Source organism: Myotis nattereri (assembly GCF_964212035.1).
Source record: "Myotis nattereri genome assembly, chromosome: 6".
Lineage (NCBI taxonomy): Eukaryota > Metazoa > Chordata > Mammalia > Chiroptera > Vespertilionidae > Myotis > Myotis nattereri.
Window position 1 is genome coordinate 18,377,893 of NC_138081.1, and position 6,000 is coordinate 18,383,892.

Sequence of the window (6,000 nt, forward strand, 5' to 3'; positions counted from 1 at the left end):
GTAGTCAGTCAGCTTACAATATCTCTGAGAAGCAGACACTGAGAGGTCAGAAGACAACTAACACAACAGAGCAGCAGATGCCGCGTCCCAAATGTGAGTGTTTTAGGGGTCAGAGAATGAGAAAGGTCCCAAGAAAATAAAGGTCACCACAACCTTACCATCCACAGATAGCCACTGTGAGAGCTTTTTATTACAACCTAATTGGGATGTTAATGGCATCATGGTATTTCATTATTTGCATCTAAAACTAATTTATTTTTTTCAACCCCATTCTGTTGGATATTTAGTGGTTCCTGATTTCTTATTTTGCTATTATAAGCAAAGCTATAATAAACTATCATGAGGATAAATCTCTTTCCACATCTATGTTTTTGTTGAAACAGTTACTAAAAGTGGTATTCCTAAACCAAATTTATGTGTATTTTGGTAGATTTTAATATATGTGGCCAAATTGCCCCCTCATAATACTTATTGTCAGACACTCACCAGCCAGCCATGAAGGTACCTGTTTATTTGCTCATTGGAAATTGTAATTGTTAAGGATGTGCTGCCAATTATAAATAAATCTGCTATAAATATCTGTGTGCCAATCAGTTGAAAAGATAATCTTTGTTCCCTTGCATTTTCTTTGCTTTTGCTTTTTTTGGTCAAAGATAAGTTGATCATACTTATGTTACCCTATTTCTGGACTCTGTATAGTTTTTCATTGATAGGTTTGACTATTCTTTCACCAGTAACACACTCAAACGGCCATCGGGGAGCAAGAATTGGTAGCCCTTGCTGGGAATGCTGGAGTGGTGGGGGAAGAAATTCACACTGGCACATGGAGCCACTGAGACTGCATATCTGTACATCTCTTATGTGAGAGACAAGTATATCATATCTTACTTAAGACATTCTTTGTAAAATTTAAAATGACATGTGGCCAAATTGCAGTGTAACTAACATAGACATCTATCCAGTCCGAAAAAATTCCTCTTTTCTCTTAAAGTTAGTCTGAGTGTATTGATATCACTTGCAACCAAAATTTCTCACTGAGTTAGATATGTGATATATAATGTAGTGTATAATTATACACACTTATCTGCATAAGCAAACTGTTTAGAAAATAAGAGCTTTTATACATATATAAAAATGTGTGTGTGTGTGTGTGTGTGTGTGTGTGTGTAAAGTTTAGAAGGAAATCCAGAATGTTGAAAGGAATATACTTATTTCCAGTCTTGGGATTAGGATATAGTAACAAATATATATCCTTCATGTATGGTTAGGGAACCAAGACATTTATATATATAATAGAGGCCCGGTGCACAAAAATTTGTGCACTCGGGGGGGGGGGGAGTCCCTCAGCCCGGCCTGTGCCCCCTCGCAGTCTGGGACCCCTCGGGCGATAACGCCCTGCTGGCTTAGGCCTGCTCCCGGGTGGTAGAGGGCAGGCCCAATCCCTAGGTGCAGCCCCTGGTCGGGCTCAGAGCAGGGCCAATTGGGAAGTTGGGGCGCCACCCCCTGTCATGCACAGAGCAGGGCAGATTGGGAGGTTGCGATGCCATCCTCAGTCATGCTCAGGGTAGGGCCGATTGGCGGGTTGGGGCACCGCTCCCTATCATACTCAAGGCAGGGTCGATGGGGAGGTTGCGGCGCCACCCCCTGTCACGCACAGAGCAGGGCCAGTCAGGGGGTTGGGGAGCTCCCCCCTCTCACGCACAGAGCAGGGCTGATCAGGAGGTTGAGGAGCTCCCACCTGTCACTCACAGAGTAGGGCCGATAGGGGAGTTGGGGCACCGCCCCCTGTCATTCACAGAGCAGGGCCGATTAGGGGGTTGGGGAGCTCCCCCCATCAGGCACAGAGCAGGGTTGATCAGGGGGTTGGGGCACCTTCCCCTGTCACAAACAGAGCAGGGCAGATAGGGAGGTTGTGGCCCCGCCCACTGTCACACACAGAGCCGCATGGTGATCAGGGGGTTTGGGCGCTGCCCCCTGTCACACTGATCCTGGTGCCAGGAGGCCTCGCGGCTCCACTGATCCCGGTGCTGGGAGGCATATTACCCTTTTACTATATAGGATAGAGGCGTGGTGCACGGGTGGGGGCCGGCTGGTTTGCCCTGAAGGGTGTCCTGGATCAGGGTGGGGGTCCCGCTTGGTTGCCTGGCCAGCCTGGATGAGGGGGTGATGGCTGTTTGCAGCTGGTCACACACCCTTCAGGGTGGGGGTCCCCACTGGGGTGCCTGGCCAGCCTGGGTGAGGGGCTGAGGGCTGTTTTCAGGCTGGCAGGTGACTGAAGCTCCCAACCGTTCCTTTTTTTCTTTTTTTTTTTTTTATTCTGAGCCAGCTTTAGCTCTGGCTCCAGCTCTGAGGCCTCTGCTGCTGAAAGCAGGTATCTGGTTTGTTTGGGTTCTATAATCGAAACTCTGTATCAACTCCAGGTCTGAGATCCCGGCTCTCTGAAAGCAGGTTTCTGGGGTTTTGTTTAGCTTCTATATTTGTAAGAATGTTTCAAACTGCAAGCTCAGAGGCCGGCAAGGCAGGCGGAGAACGTTGGAGTCCTCCGTCACTGAAGCAAGCAAGCCTCATGTTAGTTTCAAGCTGCCTGGCTGCTGGCTGCCATCTTGGATGGCAGTTAATTTGCATATCACCCTGATTAGCCAATGGGAAGGGTAGCGGACGTACGCTAATTACCATGTTTCTCTTTAATTAGATAGGATTCATATATATACATATGAAAATATTTGTAAGGGATAGAATTTTAATCATTTTAGAGTCTGGGTCACATTTCAGTTCGGTTGGCCTGTAGTGAAGTCCAAGGGAGCAGGTGCACGAGTCTATTCTGATGGTGGCTGGTGTTTGCTGAGATAATTTGCACCTCCGTGCTCTTCACATTGAATCCCTTTATGTTTATGACAACCTATGAGGTTGGTGTGTTCAGTCCATTCTCAGGAGTGAAAACTGAAGCTCAGAAAGGTTAAATAACTTTTCTTTAAGGTCTAACAACTAAGAAGAAACAGGAAGAAATAGGATTCAACTCCCTCTCCTAATCATTCATTAATGCACTAACATTTTCCGAGTGCTTAATATGTGACGTGTGCATGCTATTGTGCAAAACATACATGAAAGCTAAAATGCAGCCTCTGCCAACAAGGAGCCAGGAGGCTTAGTGGAGGCACAAATTAAAGAACAGAAAAGGTGCACATGCCGTCCCATACCAGGCTTATTCTTAAAGCCAGCAATTCCAGATAAAGGCGAGAGATGCAGGATGAATCGCAAGAGGACTTCACTGAGGAAGCGGGTCAGCTGGGCCTGGAAGGAAGGATGGGGCTGGAATAGGAGGGAAAGGATATCGCAGGATAAGCCTGATCAGTCCTCAGGTATGGAGGTGGGCATGAGAGTAGTTTGGGTGAGGGACAGTGAGGAAATGCCCAAGCAGAACCAAGCAAGCTGGCCCACTAACGCAGAGAAGGCAGGTAGAGCTGGAGGGCAAGGCCATGTTGGCAGGGCCCTGTGATTCCAGCAGAGCCACATGGGTTTGAGGCAAGGCCACCTCCTAGGCCACCACCTTCATGGTTAGGGAACCATGGCATTTTCATTTCATACTCTAAATAAAATCACGTTCCATGTTGACTCAGGTTTAGGATAAATAACAAAATAAAGTGACTGGCTTAGAGGTTCTAAAACATCCCAGACTTTGTTTATACAGGGAAGGATTTTTCAAAGGTCAACCCCAACCACTGTAATCACCTTTATATATATCTATGGTCAGTATTATTCTCGTTCCACAAACAAACTTAAAATAGGAGTTGACAACACCATCGGGTTTGAAAAGGGGAAGAGCTTCACATTTCTGTGTATCTATGGCCAAATGCATTTTTTTTAAAAAAATGAGGTCCATAGTTTTGGAGGAACTGCATTTTCTGAAATGGCTTTAAGCCAGTGGTCAGCAAACTCATTAGTCAACAGAGCCAAATATCATCAGTACAACGATTGAAATTTCTTTTGAGAGCCAAATTTTTTAAAATATATTTTATTGAAAAATAAAATATATTTTATTTTATAATATATTTTATTTTAAAATATGTTTTTACAGAGAGGAAAGGAGAGGGATAGAGAGTTAGAAACATTGATGAGAGAGAAGCATCAACCAGCTGCCTCCTGCACAGCCCCCACCGGGGATGTGCCCGCAACCAAGGCACATGCCCCTGACCGGAATCGAACCCGGGACTCCTCAGTCCCCAAGCCGATGCTCTATCCAGTGAGCCAAACTGGCCAGGGCAAGAGCCAAATTTTTTAAACTTAAACTATATAGGTAGGTACATTGTTATTAACTTAATTAGGGCACTCCTAAGGCTTAGGAAGAGCCACACTCAAGGGGCCAAAGAGCCGCCTGTGGCTCGTGAGCCACAATTTGCTGACCATGGCAATTCACCAGGTGTGGCTCCAGCTCCTTTTATATGTAGAGTCAAAAATGAAGTTATAGAAACATGTATTCAAATGAAGTATTGCTTACAAATATTAATTAAAAGGAGTATACCATTAAAAGAGTAAAACACAATTTTTAGATCAGTGGTTCTCAACCTTCCTAATGCCGCGACCCTTTAATACAGTTCCTCATGTTGTGGTGACCCCCAACCATAAAATTATTTTCGTTGCTACTTCATAACTGTAATTTTGCTACTGTTATGAATCATAATGTAAATATCTGATATGCAGGATGTATTTTCCTTGTTACAAATTGAACATAATTAAAGCGTAGTGATTAATCACAAAAACAATATGTAATTATATATGTGTTTTCCGACGGTCTTAGGCCACCCCTGTGAAAGGGTCATTCAACCCCCAAAGGGGTCGTGAGCCACAGGTTGAGAACCACTGTTTTAGTGGCAGCAGAGGGGGTGGGGGAGGCGCAGTTGGATGAAGAAGTGGAGGGAGTACAGACAAACCTGAGTGAGGCAATGAAAACCAGATTTAAGTCAGTTTTGTTTCCTGTCATCTCTAAATGCTACATAAAAAGGTTAGTCACAGAGTAGCCATCTGGGTTATCAGATGGCCTGTGGAGGTATAATAGTGCTTGTGTTAAAGTAACCCTTATTCTACCTCATAATGGTCTCAAAGTGCAATTCGGATATGCCAAAGGGAAGATGTAAAATGCTTTCTGTAAGTGGGAAGGTAAAAGGGAAAATAAATCTTATGCTGAAGTTGATAAGATGAACTGTAAGAATGAATCTTATATTAGTGAAATTGCCTAATTTATAAACTACACATTATCATAAGTGTGTACAAATAGGAATGAAGACAGTGTATGTAATGAAGACATAGTTTTGGGCACCCATCCTAAGCATTTAGGCCTTATTCTCCCATACACAAAATGAAGAGCAGGATAATGTTAGTGTCCCGTCTAGCTTGGTAATATTGCTAACTGGCACCTTTCTTGGCAGTCATGGGACTTAGTGCACTTTTTCATCTTAATGCTAATAGAAGGTTCTGATCCTCATCTACATGCCCAGAAAAATAACCCAAAATCATTATCTAGGAGAGTTAACCTTAGCAAGCAGGGGTAGCTATTAGGATCTCTCATAACCTGAACGTTTCTTAGGCCCTGAGATCAACTCAACTATTGCAATTGCTGGAGAAAAATTAAGTTAATTACTGGATTTTCTGGTTTTAGACAGCATTTTACATTCCTGTATGAATTCATCTCCCTTTTGTTTCAAAAAAGTTCCTCATCCTTGAATGTTCACCAGTGGATTGTCTTTGTCCTGGAGCCAGCTTGGCAAAGCTTAGTTCACAAGATAAGAAGACAATGGGAAACCAGTGGCCTCACCGATTGCCTTTTTATCTTTTTTCCTTGACTTTCCTCATTTGTTATTATATCTGCCATTTCTACCCTAACCCTTCCCACTTCCCAAGACTTAGCATTTATATTACTCAAGTTATTTTTCCCACAAAACTGCTTCCTATATGAGTTTCTACGAACTTATTTCCAATACCACACAAGTTAACACTTTTGTTCTT